The 17,634-nt window shown below is 36.0% G+C and overlaps 2 non-coding genes across 2 annotated transcripts; one reads left to right on the forward strand and one right to left on the reverse strand.

Annotated features, from left to right (window-relative positions):
- The first annotated feature begins 10,781 nt into the window (after positions 1 to 10,781).
- LOC121222918 (small nucleolar RNA R71) lies at positions 10,782 to 10,887 on the forward strand. The gene has a single exon (XR_005920288.1). It is a non-coding gene; the product is annotated as a small nucleolar RNA R71 (small nucleolar RNA).
- A 1,945-nt stretch (positions 10,888 to 12,832) lies between these two features.
- LOC121222720 (small nucleolar RNA R71) lies at positions 12,833 to 12,939 on the reverse strand. Its single transcript, XR_005920087.1, has one exon. It is a non-coding gene; the product is annotated as a small nucleolar RNA R71 (small nucleolar RNA).
- Between the last annotated feature and the right edge of the window lie 4,695 nt (positions 12,940 to 17,634).

Below are 17,634 nucleotides of genomic sequence, written 5' to 3' on the forward strand. Positions count from 1 at the left end.
CATAATTTAGGGATTTCTACGAATCAAGACACAAGTGAATAAATCATTTAATTCAGATTTGAAATAATAGGTGAAGTCTAGGTGGATTCTTTCGTGGGTATTCTCTCTCTCATTGGTATCTTCAATTATTTTCCTATTTTATTCTTTATTTCTTTCTTAGTTAAATTAGTTTAGTAATTTTAGAATAAAAAAATCACTCTGAATTGTTGGCTAAATAATAGAAAAACAGTAATTACTAGTACTTTTAATCCTCGTGGATACGATATTCCCTATTGTTCGATAGGTGCACTTGCTGGAACGACGGAAATGTGCAAGTGTACACAATCACAACAAGTAATAAAGCAACAAGTAAATGTCGAGTTATCATACCCACTGGGACTGTGAAAAGAATTATTTATGAATGCTATTTAAAAAACTTTGGTGAAGAAAAATATTTTGTTTGAAGAGGGTGATTAAAAGCTAAGATTTTAAACTAAATGAACTAAATAAATAAATCTCAAATGCACGACTTTAAAATACGATTTCGATCAAGATGACATAATTGTGTTAGATTAATTAAATTTCTTAACTTATAATTATTAAACTCATGTTTATATTGTTATGAATAAGTTCACGGCAACTCGGTAATTTGCTAACTTATGAACATACTCACCTACCAAAATCCATTTATCTCTTCACTATACCCCTATGTCAATTCAACCGATTAAACAAATCATAATAGGAAAATATGTTATTGCACATACATATTAAATTGAAATAATCCCTTGTAGATATACCTATGTCAATTTAAACAATTAACTCGATTTAATAAGCACATAAAAGACTATGTGAGGTAACAAAGTATCCTTACCTTGAAACAGTTTAATCACTATAATCTTGCAAGTTATGCAAGGCAAATGTATTGTCAGATACCGTTGCTAATCTAATCATCAACTACCTTAGATGATTAAACATGCACTGATTAAGTACTGTGCCCATTAATTACAATTTCAATCCATTTAAATAATTAATTCAGTAGTTACCTAACAATTGTAATGCAAGAATAACGTAGTCATGATTTTACTTAATCAAGCATCTTACCGAGGCCTATAACAACATAAACACAATTTCAATAACTTTAACAAACGAAATGTAATCAACCTAACACGAATTAAATTCAACCTAAATTGATTAAATTAACCATTCCAACAACATAAATATTTATAGATATGTTCAGCATAACAAAAACAGAAATTAAAGAGATAGGGAACAAGAATCAAATCCGGTGTTTTTCCGTGGCTTGACTAGTTGCTCTGTTCTTCCTTCTCCGTTGTCCTTGTCAACCAAGGCTGCAATGAATACTTAAGTGCTGCTCCAAATAGCTGATGAATGCCCTTTTCCCAATAGGAGAAATCGGCAAGAGAGCAAGGGAATTTTGGAATGGAAAAGAATAGAGAAACTGGAGAGAAGAGAGAAAAGATGTGAATTCTTGTGGTGTGTTTCCCAAATGACCAGCCTAAGGGGGTTCTTATAGCTGAGGATGGCTGCTAAAAATAGCTGAAATTATCAACTAAAAAGTCGTCACTTGGCCGGCCACACATGTGGCAAGGTTGATAGTTTCAACTTTGCTAATTTAGGCTTGTGGTAAATCAATAAAGCCAACAATTGTGGAGGGGTTTGAATGCAACTTGAGCAAGTCTTCAAGGGTCTCTCTGTAAGCTTAAAAAATTAGCTAATAAGCTGATTTGGGTCAGCTCTTGGGACGATTTTTGGGCTGTTCATTTCTTTGTCGGTTCGGTTTAGTAGATTTAGTTCAACTGGACCTTATTTTCATAATTAATTAATAATAATTTATTAACATAAATTATATTAGATATAAATTAAAATTAATTATATTGTGAATTAATACATATAATTTTGGACCGTCTTAGGCTGAAATTTAGTTTGCCTCAATACTTCAAATTGCTTCTCGATTTTGAGCTTCTAGTAGTGTCTGCTGAGCCATTTTTCGCCAGTTGTGCAAATCTGTCGAAAATAACCAAAATTCATCAAAATTAATTGTAAAATTAACTAAAATTCAACATGTTCACATTTTAAGTGCTATTTAATTATTTTTTAAAAATTAATTATTTTTCGACAAGAATTTTATTGAAATTGTATAATTTTAAGTTAAAAAGGATATGTAAAAATGTGTAAATTTTCGTGTTTCCACACCCCCAAACTTAATTCATTGCTCGTCCCAAGTAATGCACAAATTAAAAAGAATTACTCAAAAAACACCTTTGAAAATTTCCTTCAGAATAACATTCTTCCCGGAATTATGAATTTAATATACTTATGCTCAAAATAAGAAATTTTATAGTTATGCTACTTAAGTATACATATCGTTCAAATTAATCTCAACAACTATTATGATAGCACAATTAGACTAAATGCTTCCTTAACAAGACATGTTAACCCTTACCAATTTGATATTATTTCCTTATTCAAGATTAAGCTGCAATCATTAAGTTTAACTTATGACTTCATATGTTGAACATAGCAATTTCTCTCCACTAATGTAGGTAGCATAGAAAACTTTAATCAATAGGTCTTTAAAAAGGTTGTAACATAGCTAGGCTAGATGTAGGTAAAAGATAGATAAATTTAGGCTTTTAAGCCCTACACTCAGCTTCAATCGGACCCTTAGAATAATTTCCCTCAATACACCAACTTACTTTGCTTTCACATGCTCCTTTGTACATCTATTTTCTTTCAAGTACATGTGCTTTTTTTTAGCATTTTACTGTATGTACTACAATTTTTAGAGCATTTGATACTTCTTTCAACTCCCACAAACTTATTTTCAAAGAATATTCTGAATAGTACTGAGTCTAGTGTTTGAGACAATTTAAAGATAATTAAGAAAGAAGTGATGGCTAAATATTACAAAGGTTCAAATAAAATTAGGCCATATAGTCTCAAAGTTGGGTTTCAAAGGATAAAATTTCATCGAGGTTGGCTTGAAAGGCTCAAACGGCCCAAACAAGAGTTGCCTAAATCATTTTGAACATTTCATGCTTCCTAGGATTTCACCTTAAGAAACTACTAAGTCAATTCTAGACACTTAAACTTTCATGCATGCCTACCTTTCTTAAGGAACTAAAAAGTTTTATGGTACGATTTGCATGCTTTATTAAAAATACATTTATATCATTATTAAGCTAACATAACAATTTATTAAAATAATAGAACTTTATTTATACTGAAGTTTAGCATACTTAACAAAATTTCAAATTATTAAACAAAATATGTCCTAATCATAATTAAAAGAACTATATATCCTGGGTGGAAATAATTTCAATTTTTCAGTCCCCCTACTTAAAATGAACAATGTCCTCATTGTTTAAAGTGAATAGATACTATACACCAGATAGCATTCTAGAACAAAGGAGGTGAGTCAATTTGACTGCTTAAGTACCAAGCTCTTTCTAAATCCAATCCTAGACATGTATATATTTATTGCCACACTTTATAATTCGCCACTTGTTCAATTTTATTAATGATTTTCATCCCTTGTTTTATTATGCAAAAATTCATAATTATCTTTATCCTAAAATAACCTAAGAACATAAATAAAATAAAGTCGAGATCCCCCTTTATTTATTTGCAGATCCATCTGAATTCGACTCATCTTTTGCTCCATCATTATTGTCTTTGCATGAATCTCTTCGCTCCTTTTTCGATAATGGGCTCCATGGTTCAAAAATGTAATCTGGAAACTCAGGCACAAAAATAAATGAGTCATTGTAAATTGTCGTAAGTGCACTTCTCATTGAGTCATCCCTTATTTTTGAGTATTTCCAGTAGGTTTGTTGCTGCGACTACATATGTTGCATTATGTCCATTAACTTTTATAGCTTATCTCGAAGATCTAGGTGAGGTGGTTGAGCTCTGAACATTGAAGTCTCGATATCAGGTTCAGCGTTTAGTTCCATTGGTTCCACCTTATCAGGGACTTCTACCAATTGCACTAGCTTGATCTTTGTTGGATCTTTTTCTTCTTTTTTTTTGGGATCCTCACTTTCTTCAACTAGTTGCTGTAGAACAGAGTCTCCAGCTATTCAATAGAGGTCTCAATCTATGATTGTGCCCTGGCAATAGCCTGTCTTCTTTGCGTTTGCAAGAATTTTAGCTTTCAAGCACATAATTATTATCGTAAAGGGAAAGTAAGCTGGGCCAGAACGTGAACGTCTAACGACATAAAATTCCGTATTTCCCTCAGGATACTTTTTCCCACATCAATGGTCTTCCCAGTTAAAATCGAGTATAATAAGACCATTTGCTCTAATGAGATTGTAGTCCCATGTGAGCTAGGCATAAGACTGAATCGGATGAACTATAACCATACCTTTGCAAGTGGTGTCCAATATTCTGTCTGACAAGTGTGGATTCCTTGCTTTGACACAGTTCACTTAGAACCTGGACCTGTAAGTTCCTTGAGAATTTTTTACAAATTTTCGGACTCTATATTGCTCATCAAGGAGGAATATTCGCTGTTTTCAAAATCAGGCAATTCAAGAACTCATTAATAGTGTTTGAAGTTATTGGTACCTTGATTCTGCGAACTGGAACTTCTGTAACTTGCTTAAGGTTAAATTCACATAGAATTCGCACACTAACTCCTCATCCACACTAGGTCTCTTCTCACAAAACAACTCCCAATTGAGAGTTTCAGCAACCTGACGAATACGCGCTATAAAACAATTATAGTTGCTTTCTTTCAATGTGAAACCTTTCTCTGGATGCATTTGTTGATTCGTGAAGATACTCTCATATCTTGCTTTGGCTTCTTCACAGTGGAACTTGTTTTGTGATTCGTCAATTTGGGCAAATGCACGAGTTCTCTTGTGAGGCATGATTAACCTGATCATAAGATGGTAACAATTATTTTCTAAAAAATTTAATTAATATAAAATATTAATAATCCAGTAAATTGAAAAATTAGTTAATTAAATTAAAATTTAGGAGAAAAATTAGTCTTACCACTTTTTTTGTAAAATTAAAAGTTCTTAAGAAAAATAATTTTGAATCAAAAGATGGAAAATTAAAATAGGTTGAGGAGATTTTGTCTAAGGATGGGTGAAAGGATGGTGTGCCACTCAGGTATGCAAGGCAGCAGCGCGTAGTAGGGGATGGATGTGAGCATCGTGAGAATCGTTTAGTAGGCCAGCTGTGGGTGAGTGCGTGGTGCTGCTGACCGATCAGCTAGGCGATGCTGTGGCTAGGGAATTGTTAGGAGGTTTCAACACTTAAGGGTTTTGGTGTTTTTGGAGGGAATGGTGTATGAATGAAAAAAAAGAGAATAGATGGGTGGAATTTATAGTGAAAGGAGTAGGAGCTAGAGTAGAATTCTTAAAAATTTTAAGTTCTAATTATACTTAAAGTAAATAACAATTAATAATTAATATAATGCATATTAAATTATTCTGTGCTATTAATTTATTAAGATAAAAACTTATCGAATAAAATATGATTAAATTAAAACTAATTCTAACTCTAAATAAAGCAGACAATAATAAATATATATTATAATGGATATAATTATATATTAATAATTATCATCTTTTCTTTTTTTCTTTTTTTATTGAACTAAAAACATTTATTTTAGATGCTTTTTGAAAATATTTACAAAAAGAGGCATATAATTTTTAATATTTACAAAAAGAGCAACCAAATTTTTTAAAAAATAATTCAATTAAGTTCCTAGACTTAATGAAATTTCAAGATTGAGTTGCAACATAAAACTTGATCAAAATTGACCCTTTTATTTGAAAAATAAAAATTTATTTTGTTATTTAGGGAATAATTTCTTGGAAAATTATGTTAAAATCAATTCCCAAGAAAGATTGGAGAGGTCACAAGCGATCCTACTTAAGTTTCAATCTCCTAGACAGAATTTATTTAAACATGCTAATCCTAAAAATATACTCTAAATCATTTCTTCAAACAGAAAAACAAGAAAAATTAAATATCTGATAAAATGAATGAGATTTGATTTCGTTTAATTTTATCTCCCAAGTAATGCTTCAAACGTTGAGCATTAGCTCAAAAATTACCTCCCTTACCTTGAAGTTCAACAACTCCGTATGTATAGACTCGATGAATCATAAATGGACCGGACCAACGTGATTTTAACTTACCTGGAAAGAACTTTAATCTGGAATTGAATAACAAGACTTGCTGGCCTGCTTCAAATTCTCGAACATGAATGTGCTTTTCATGCCATTTCTTGAGTCCCTCCTTAAGTAATTCGGCATTCTCGTATGAAGACATTCGAAATTCTTCTAACTCATTAAGTTGAAGCATTTGTTTCCCTTTGGAACTTTTATGATCAAAGTTGAGTCGTTGGAGAGCCCAGTAAGCTTTGTGTTCTAACTCCAAGGGTAGATGGCAGGCTTTCCCAAAGACTAACCTATAGGGTGACATCCCTAAAAATGTCTTGTATGCTGTCCTGTAAGCCCATATAGCATCATACAGTCTTTTGGACCAATCTCGTTTGTTCGGGCAAACTACCTTCTCAAGTATGCCTTTGATCTCCTTGTCTGCTAGTTCAACTTGCCCATTCGTCTGTGAATAGTAAGCTGTAGCGACCTTGTCCTTCACTCCATGTTTATCTCAAAACCATTTCAACCATTTGTTCAAAAAATGGGACCCTACATCACTGATGACGGCTCTTGGGGTTCCAAACCTTGTGAACACATGTTTTTGCAAAAACTTCATTACAACCATAGCATCGTTTGTCGGATATGCCTCTACCTCAACTTACTTAGACACATAGTATACTGCTACTAATATGTACTTTTGACCAAAAGATAGAGGAAAATGATCGAGAAAGTCAATACCCCAAACATCGAATAATTCTACCTCAAAGATGTTTGTTCGAGGCATCTCATTTCTATTGGTGACATTTTTGACCCTATGAAATCGATCACAACTCTTTACATGAGCATATGCATCTTTAAATAGTGTTGGCCAAAAGAATCCGGCTTGCAATACCTTGGCTATAGTACTTGTACCTCTAAAGTGTCCCCCACTCAGAGCTGAGTGACAATGGTATAAAATTTTATGTACTTCATCTTCTTCCACGCATCTTCTGATCATTTGATCTGCACACTTTTTAAACAAATACGGTTCTTCCCAGAAATAGTACTTCACATTGTGAAGAAAAATTTTCTTTTGATGATATGTCTTATCACTCGGCATCAAACCACAAGCTAAAAGGTTAGCAATAACAGAAAACCAAGGGGTATTATGGACATGATTTTAACTTCAGTATGTGTTCATCTGGAAATATCTCTCGAATTGGTATAAGAGGAGAGTTCCCTTCTTGCGGCTCCAATCTGGACAAGTGGTCTGTTACTTGGTTTTCCAGTCCCTTTCGATCTTGAATTTTTAGATCAAACTCTTGAAGTAGAAGTATCGATCGGATCAGTCTCGGCATAGCGTCTTTCTTGGCAAATAAATACTTAATTGTCGAGTGGTTCGTATAAACAGTCACGTTGGTACCTTTAAGATAAGATCGAAACTTGTCAAAAGCAAATACAATAACAAGGAACTCTTTTTCTGTTACCGTGTAATTCAGTTGAGCTCCTGTCAGAGTCCGACTCACATAGTATATGGGATGAAAAACTTTGTTCCTTCGCTGACCCATGATAGCTCCAATTGCGAAGTCACTTGCATCACACATCAATTCAACTGGAAAATCCCAGTCTGGTGTGACTACTATGGGTGCCGAGACTAACTGACTCTTCAAATCGTTGAAAGCTCTTAAGCACTCCTCATCAAATTTAAATGTCGTGTTCATTTCCAAAAATTTGCATAAGGGGTTTAGGAACTTTGGAGAAGTCCTTGATGAATCTTCGATAGAAACCGGTGTGGCCCAAAAAGCTCCTAACACCCTTTACAGATATTGGAGGTGGGAGTTTCTCAATAACACCTACCTTTACTTTATCTACCTCAATTCCATGTCTTTTTATTCGATGCCCTAGAATAATACCTTCGCGTACCATGAAATAGCAGTCATCCCAGTTAAGTACAAGGTTTGTTTCTTCGTTTCGCCTTAGTACCTTGGTAAGATTGGCTAGGCAATCATCATATGTATCTTTGAATACTGAAAAATCATCCATAAAAACTTCCAAATATTTTTCAACCATGTCAGTAAAAATAGACATCATACATCTTTGAAATGTAGCAGGTGCATTACATAAACAAAATGGCATGCGCCTAAATGCAAATGTACCGTACGGGCAGGTGAATGTTGTCTTGTATTGATCTTCCAATGCTACTATAATCTGATTATACCCCGAGTATCCATCGATAAAATAGTAATAATCTTGCCCTGCGAGTCTATAAAGCACTGGTCCAAAAATGACAAAGGAAAGTGATCTTTCCTAGTTGCCTTGTTCAGCTTCCGATAATCGATGCAAATTCTCCATCCCGTAACCATTCTAGTCAGTATCAACTCGTTATACTGATTTTCAATTACCGTGATACCTCCTTTCTTTGACACGCACTGGACCGGACTTACCCATGAACTATTTGAGAGGGGGTAAATTATACCCACATCTAACCACTTGATGATTTCTTTGTTGACTATGTCCTTCATGATGGGGTTCAATCTTCGTTGTCCATCAATCGTCCCTTTTTCTCCATCTTCTAAGATAATCTTGTGCATGCATACAGATGGACTAATTTCGTGAATATCAATTATGGTCCATCCGATAGCTTTTTTGAGTTGTTTCAACACTAGGATGAGTTTCTCTTCTTGCTCAGTAGTTAATTTTGTTGAAACAATCACAGGCAAAGTACAAGAGTTACCTAAATAAACATATGTCAAATGTGAGGGAAGTACCTTCAGTTCTAATTTAGGTGGTTCCTCGATTGACGCTTTTGTTTGGGCATAATTCCTTTTCTCTAACTCCAAAGATTCAAAGCGAGATTGCAGATTAAATCCCCTTTGAGTAGCTTCTAACAATGCTAAGTATTCATCCTCCTCTTCATCATTTGGAGGATCTGAGGTCAAAATTGGTTCTAATGGGTCCTCAACATAATTGAGTTCCTTCTCCACGATTAAATCCTATAAATCAGACACTGCAGAACAATCATTAATTATGTCAGGAAATCGCATGGACTTAAAAACGTTAAATGTTACCTGATCATCCTGAACACGCATAGTAAGCTCACCTTTCTGCACATCAATAAGGTCCTTCCAGTTGCTAAGAATGGTCTTCCTAGGATGATTGGAACCTCTTTGTTTACTTCAAAGTCTAGAATCACAAAGTCAGCAAGAAAGATAAATTTGTCTACAGGTACCAATACGTCCTCGATTTTTCCTTCTAGATATGCTAAAGATCGATCTGCTAATTGAAGTGTAGCCGTAGTAGATCTAACTTCACCCATCCCCAACTTTCTAAATATTGACATGGGCATCAAGTTGATACTCGTACCCAAGTCACATAGTGCATTACCACAATATGTTGCTCTAATATTGCAAGGTATGGTAAAACATCGAGGATCCTTCAATTTTTAGCATAGTTTGTCTTGAATATATGCATTGCATTCCTTTGTTAGGGCTACCATATCAAATTCTCCAAGCCTTTGTTTTTTAGACAAGATATCTTTCACGAATTTGACGTATTTTGGGATTTGTTCAAGTGTTTCAACCAACGGGATGTTGATATCAAGTTGCTTGAATACGTCTAGGAACTTCTTGAATTGAATTTCCTGCTTCTGCTTCTGAAGTCTTTGAGGGTAGGGTGGTGGAGGTTTCTTTACTAGAACTAGTTGATTCATTTTCTGTGGCAATTATGCATCTAACGGAGTTATTAGTTGATTAGAATTAGCTAGTTCAGAAGTTACCTAGTCAAATTTTACAGATTCAATTTCTGGTAAAACTGGAATTTCAACACTCGGTTGAACTTCCTTCGAGTCTTGAGCGTCGGCTGGCTCCTTCTCAACTTCAACAGAATTGGGCTCTAAAGTCTTTCTGCTCCTCAATGTTAACGCTTTATAATGGTCCTTCCCTAGATTCCTCGGATTCTCTATATCACTAGGCAAAGCACCTTGTGGTCGGTTTCTGAGTTCAATTGCAAGCTGGCCCACTTAATTCTCTAAATTCCTTAGAGAGGCATCATTTTTCGCCATGTATGCCTTTAATAGATTCTCTAGGCTATTGGATGGTTTAGCTTGGGTTGGTTTCTAAGCTTGTTTGGAAAAACTAGGTGGTTGGGACAATCTAGGTTGGACATAATTGTTACTGGTTCCTACCCCTTGGTTACTTTAGAAAAAATTCGGGTGGTTTCGCCATGATAGGCTATGAAAAATTGGATTCCAGCCCTTGCCTTCCTCGATTTTGGTTCTGGTTACCCATGTAATACACAGATTTTGGGTTCGATGGACATTCTTCAAACAAATGTCCTTCCCTACAATAAACACAGGCTACATTTTCAAATTAATTCAGTGGCTGTGCTGCAAAACTATTACACCCATTAGTAGTAAGATTTTTTAACATTAAGGATATTGATGATACATGAGATGCGAGTGAAGTAAGAGCCTCTACTTTATGTATTCCAGCGACTCATCTTCTTGACGCTGCTCGATTGGTTGGCCATTGATAACTATTACTGGCAATGCTCTCAATGATTTCATAAGCCTCATTATAAAAGTTAGAAAGGAGAGCACCATTAGCAGAAGCGTCCACTACCATCCTCGTGTGAGAATTGAGACCATTATAAAATGTCTCAAGTTGTATTCAACGTGGGATTCCGTGATGAGGGCACTTCATAATAATTCTTTGTACCTTTCCTATGCCTTATACAATGACTCATCATCCATTTTTTGGAAAGTAGTGATCTCGTTCCTCAACTTAGCATTCTTGCTAGGCGGGAAATACTTCATAAGGAATTTTTCTGCTAACTCTTGCCATGTTGAAATTGAGTTTGGTGGTAATGAGTTCAACCAAGCTCGAGCTCTGTCCCTTAGTGAATATGGGAACAACTTCAATCGTAATGCATCTTCGGGCACTCTGGCTAACATGACTGGCTTCAACTCGAACTATTGTGCCTCAATTTCGGGTCTTCTAATACCCGGATTAAGATCATGAAATACTGGCACGGCATACTGTCACAAAGATCTATCCTTATCATCAGTAATAAGGATAGGATTTTTAGCATGGTTTGCTACGTTTTCTTGATTCAGATTTTCAAAGTTCATCTCTTCAGTCCTTCTCTGACTTGCTTGTCTTCTTTGCTGTCGAAAAGTTCATTCAATCTCAGGGTCTACAAGGAGTAAATCGATGATTTGGTCAATACACATAAACACCTAAAATAATCACAGAAAAATTAACTAAGTTAAAATTTGAACAGAAAATAAACCAAAATGCAAAACTGACAACTTCACAAATAATGATTTTTTTAAAACACAGTCCCCAGCAACGGCGCCAAAAATTTGTAACGATGGAAATGTGCCAGTGTACACAATCACAAAAAGTAATAAAGTGACAAGTAAATGACGAGTTATCGTACCCATAGGGACTGTGAAAAGAATTATTTATCAATGCTAATAAAACGATTTGGGTCAGCTCTTGGGACGATTTTTGGGCTGTCCATTTCTTGGTCGGTTCGGTTTACTCGGTCTAGTTCAAGAGGACCTCGTTTTCATAATAATTAATAATAATTTATTAAACCAAATTAAATTGGATATAAATTAAAATTAATTATATTATGAATTAATACGTACAATTTTGGGCCGTCTTTAGGCTGAAATTTAGTTAGTCTCGATACTTTAAATTGCTTCTCGATTTTGTCCTTCTAGTAGTGTCTACCGAGCCATTTTTCACCTTTTGTGCAAATCTGTCGAAAATAACCAAAATTCATCAAAATTAAGTATAAAATTAACTAAAATTCAACATGTTCATATTTTAAGTGCACTTTAATTATTTTTTAAAAATTAATTATTTTTTCAACAATAATTTTATCGAAATTGTATGATTTTAAGTTAAAAAGGGTATGTAAAAATGTGTAAATTTCCATGTTTCCACTTGCCTTAGTTGTATTTATAGTTAGTTTAGTGAAAATCAAGTTTATTGCTCCGTTTCTGGGGACTAAAATATTAGGAACACTTGATTTTTATTAATTTAGCCATTTATTTTTATTGCATTTTATTGTTGTTTTTAGTTTTGTTTTTGTTTTCTAAGTTTTTTTCTTTTATTTGCTTCTGACAAGTTCTTTTAGTGTATGACTAGAAGAAACATGTCAGGACCTTTAGTATTTGATAGTGAAATTGAAAGTACAGCTCGCAGAAACCATAGAGAAGAAAAGAAGAGTCGACAGAATATAGTGGAAGAGCAAGAGGACGTTATTATTGTTACTTAGGAGATGGATGATAATCAGAATAATTAGCTTCCTCCTGTGGTTGCTGCGAATCCTGCAAATCCGAATCATGTTCCTCGTACTATGTATGATTATACCTAGTCTAATCTAACTGGGACAGAATCAAGTATTGTGTGACCCACCATTGCTATGAATAATTTTAAGCTGAAGTCGAACACTATTCAGATGATTCAACAGTTTGTTCAGTTCGATGGTTTGCAAGAAGTAGGTCCAAATACTCATTTGACTAATTTCTTGGAAGTCTACTATACTTTCAAGATAAATGAAATTTCTGATGATGTCATTCACCTACGATTGTTTCCTTCTCATTGATTAATAAATCTAAACAGTGGTTGAAATCCCTACCACGAGGTTCGATCACCACATGGGACCAAATGACTGAAAAATTCTTGTTGAAGTACTTTCCACCAACTAAGACAGCTAAGTTGAGGAATGATATCTCTTCCTTCGTGCAGATAGACTTAGAGATCCTATATGATGCATGAGAGAGGTATAAGGATTTATTAAGAAGATGCCCTCACCATGGGTTACCTTTATGGCTATAGGTTCAAACCTTCTACAACGGTTTGAATCCCTCAACTAGGCAATTAATTGATGCAGTAGTTGATGGTACATTGAACAATAAGACACCTAAAGTGGCTTATGATATAGAAGAGATGTCACTGAATAATTATCAGTGGCAAGTCATGAGGAAGAAGCCTAATGGAGCAGCTGGTGTTTTCAATCTAGATGCAGTCACCACGTTATCAAATCAGGTAGAACAATTAAATAAGAAAATTGACGGTTTATGTGTTTCTACGCAGGTACATCCGGTGATGCAAGACAATGCAAATAGAGGAGGAATGAGCAATCCAAAATATTTGCCCTACGGTCATAGCACAGGGAATGAACAAATCAACTATATGGGTAATAATTCTAGGGCTCAGAATAATCCCTACAATAACACTTATAATGCAGGTTGGAGGAACCATCCCAATTTCTCTTGGGGTGGTTGAGGAAATCAAAGACCACAACCCTCTCCAAGCTTCCAACAACCATCTTACCAGCAAGACAAGAAGTCAAACCTTGAAAAGATGTTAACGAAGTTTATCTCAGTGTCAGAAACCCATTTTCAAAACACTGAGGCAACACTTAAAAATTAGAAAGCGTCAATTCAAAGGCTTGAGAACCAAATCAGCCAACTTGCAACGTTGATTTCAGAACGACCACAAGGTAGCTTGCCTAGCAACACTAAAAGTAACCCAAGAGAGCAGCTTCATGCAATTACTGTTCGAGATGAAGAAGGGTTAGTGAAATCGGAACCAAAACCAAGGCAAGAAAGTGTGGTAAGTAAAGGAAAGGTTGAGGTGAGCCAGAATGAACAAAATCCAAATGGTAAGAAATATAAATCTCGAGTACCATATCCTAACGCGACAAAAAAAGACCACATGAACGAAAAATTTGGTAAATTTCTTAAACTTCTTAAAAAGTTACATATTAACTTACCGTTTATTGAAGCTATTTCTTAGATGCCCAATTCCCTTAAATTCTTAAAGGAACTTTTGGCAAACAAATGGAAGTTAGATGATTCATCGCACGTGGAGCTAAACACAGTTTGCTCAGCAATTTTGCAAAATAAGCTACCCAACAAATTGAAAGATCTGGAAAGGTTTACTATTCCTTGTTTAATTGGTAGTTTAAATGTGAATAATGCTTTAGCTAATTTAGGGGCTAGTATTAATGTCATGCCCTATAAAATGTTTAAACAATTAGGTCTTGGGAAACTAAAACAAACTAGGATGAGTATTCAATTGGTAGATAGAACCATTAGATTTCCTAGGGGTATTATTGAATATGTACTTGTGAAAATTGATAAATTCATATTCTCGATTGATTTTGTTGTTTTAGACATGGGTGAGGATAGTGACGTACCTTTAATTTTAGGACGACCATTTTTAGCAACTGACAGAACTATTATAGATGTTGGTACAGGTGAATTAATACTTCGTGTAGGTGACGAAACAATTACACTCCAAGCTCGTAATTCTGTTAAGACATCTAGTGATCGAGATGATTATACGAGTTCTGTTAAATTTAGTAACCTTATGGCTCAAACTTCTTTGTAGGAAATCCCTAGGAAAAATGTGATGGAGCAACATTTTAGTCCATGCGACAAAAATAGAACGACTCATGAAAAACGAATGCTACAGATCGATGAACTAGATGAATAACGGACACATGTCAAGGAGAAACTGATAATACACGATGCAGAACCAAAGCGATGCCATGACGAGCATAAGGATGGAACGAACCAATTTAAGGTTAGGGACCAGGTATTGTTGGATAAAACGGACCCTCAAATTGCCACTTCAAAGCTTAATGCAAACAGAACAACTCCTTTTACGGTATTGAATGTCTTCCCTTATGGTATAATCGAGATAACTCATTCTAAGTTCGGCAGTTTTAAGGTAAATATTACTCGACTTAAACCTTATTTTGATAATACAATTGACAGCGAGAAAGAGGAGTTTTGACTCTGCGAACCATCGTAACAGTGCAAATACAAGGTAAGTTGAGCTTAAACTTTAAATAAGCTTTTCTTGGGAGGCAACCCGAGTATTAACACTGCTAATTCATTTATTTTTATTTTTAATTCATGTTAAATAAGGATTTTTTTAACCCACATGGCCTGGACACACGGGCATGCCCTGGGCCGTGTGTACTAAAAGGGGTTCGATAGTGACTTACACGGCCTGGACACACGGGGGTGTCCTTCGCCGTGTAGATCTTAAGACTTAGTTTTAAAATTTTAAGAAAATCAACAATGAGTTACACGGCTTGGACACACGGCCGTGTCATTGGCCGTATGGATCTTGGGACTTAATTTTTCCAAAAAATCAACAGAGGCACGGCCTACAATAGTCCACATATCGTGCGACATGACTGTGTTGCCCACACGGCCGGAACAGACGGGCGTGTCCTAAAGCATGTAAAACCTGGAGCTATTCTTTTCATCATTAAAACAAGTTAGAGAGTTACACGGATGAGGCACACGGCCGTGTGCGGGACACGGCCAGACCACACAGGCATGGGGGTTGCCGTACGGGTGTGGGGGTTTCTGCATAGGCTTGTGGGAAGCAAAGGAGCTAGCACACAGCTATGTGACACGGCTATGTGTGCTACACGACCTGGACACACGAGCGTGTCCGAGGCCGTGTGAAGACTGGGGCTTAAATTTTAAGACGCATACGGGCTAGAAATGAACCACACATTTGGCCCAACACAGGCCTTACACAACCGTGTTCCCTTTTAAAAACCCTAATCCCATTTTATTTTTTTACTTTACTTTGTCTTCTTCCTCAAATCCCTAGCCGCCACTCACCCCCAACAACCCCTCTCTCCGGTCACTGTCGTTCTGCACTGCCTCACTTCCTCACTGCACACCTCCGCCCTCACCACTTCCCCTCCCCAAGTCGTCCCCTCCCCTCTCCGTTTTTCCTTCTTCTTTCTCCCTTCTTTCTTTCTCTCCTCCCTCACTTCTCCCCCACGCCCTACTAGCACTTCACCCTTGTTCAAACACCATTGCGCCACCGTCCTCTCCCTGTCATCGTCGCCTACATTCCCTCCGGTCACCACTCACCACCGTTTGCCCTCCTTTCTTTCATTCTTTATTTCTTATTTCTTATTTCTTATTTCTTATTTCTTATTTCTTATTTCTTATTTCTTATTTCGTATTTTCATTAGTTATTTTACTTTGTTTATTTATTGTTTATTATCTATTATTTATTTTTAGTTCTATTCCTTTCGTTTACTTGTTACTGTTTTTTATTTTTATTTTTCTTTAATCCATTTTTTGTCCTTCATGCTCCTATTTTCATTTCTTATTACAAATCTTATTATGCTTCTTCCTTACTCTATTATTTAGATTTCCTTGCTCACTGTGGCTATTATTCGTGTTCTTTGTTCTTAGTATTTGAATTGTTTCATTATTTATACTTTTTATTCTTAGTATATTTTATGTGTTCTTATTTTATTATTGATGCTATTTCATGTCTATTGACTACCTGATATTAGTAAATAGTATTGTCGGAGTTGATTTTCTAGTCGGGCGATTTCGATTTCAAGGCGTGTCTTAGGGTACTTCTTAGTGTCATCTTTTAAATTCCACAATTGTTTTTCAACCTTTTTGTCTATTTATTTGATGATGTGTATTTTATTTTATTTTCTGATAGTTAATTGCTTTCTTGAAGGCACATCATGACGAACATAGGAAACAAGTCCAAGTTCATCGTCTCCGCTGCAAAAAAGCGGAAGACCCCTAGCACGACCTTTTCCTCAAGCGATTCTACTGAGGCTCGTCACCCTTATCTCTAATTTTTTGCGAGTCCCCAGGAGGACTTATTCCAGCTCCTTCGAGTGTGACCACTTGGTTTGGGCCAATGTATCGACTTGGCCACTTTGGAGCAAGTCCACATCGATGATCTTGTTTGGGCCTTTTTTACCACAGCCCCATGAGACCAATTCTTCTCCATCATCGAGCCTAGATTCATGGAGCTGACTTTGGAGTTTTGCTTGACATTTCATCCCCAGCATGCGATGACATCGCATGACGAGCAGGGCACCATCACTTTCAGACTCGGTGGCCTAGTGCGCTATATGAGTGTACTAGAGATTGGCATTGCTTTGGGCCTCTATACTGTGGATTTTATGAGTACCGAGAATTTCCTCCACCTATATCGACACATCCACTACTCCCCCTCTTGTTGTTGGACAAATCTTATGGCAAGTACGACCCCTATGACGCGAGTCACTCGAAGAGGACTTATATCCCTCCAACTTTGCAGTACATACATGCCCTTTTAGCTCATACTTTTACTGGCAGGAGAGAGAGCACTGGCATCGTCAGTACTACCAATGCTTACTTTCTATGGAGCATGGCCACCGGACATATCTTTGACCTGGCCTATTACATTGCACTAGCCTTCTGCCATCAGACATATCGCCATAGGAAGGACCCTAATTGTTTACGTCTTTACGTGACTCGACTCGCTCAACACTTCAGTCTCATCGACACATCAGAGTAGTCCTCTACACGTATTCTAGTCGGCCAGATGTCTCCACAGGAAATCTCGACCATGATCCATATGAGGATGATAGAGCGGCTTCGTGGAGTTGATCCTCCTCAGTACCATTTACTTTATTCTGATTCTCAAAATAACCCATAGGACTTCACAGATGATGTCCC

This window comes from Gossypium hirsutum, chromosome D10 (genome assembly GCF_007990345.1).
Source record: "Gossypium hirsutum isolate 1008001.06 chromosome D10, Gossypium_hirsutum_v2.1, whole genome shotgun sequence".
NCBI lineage: Eukaryota > Viridiplantae > Streptophyta > Magnoliopsida > Malvales > Malvaceae > Gossypium > Gossypium hirsutum.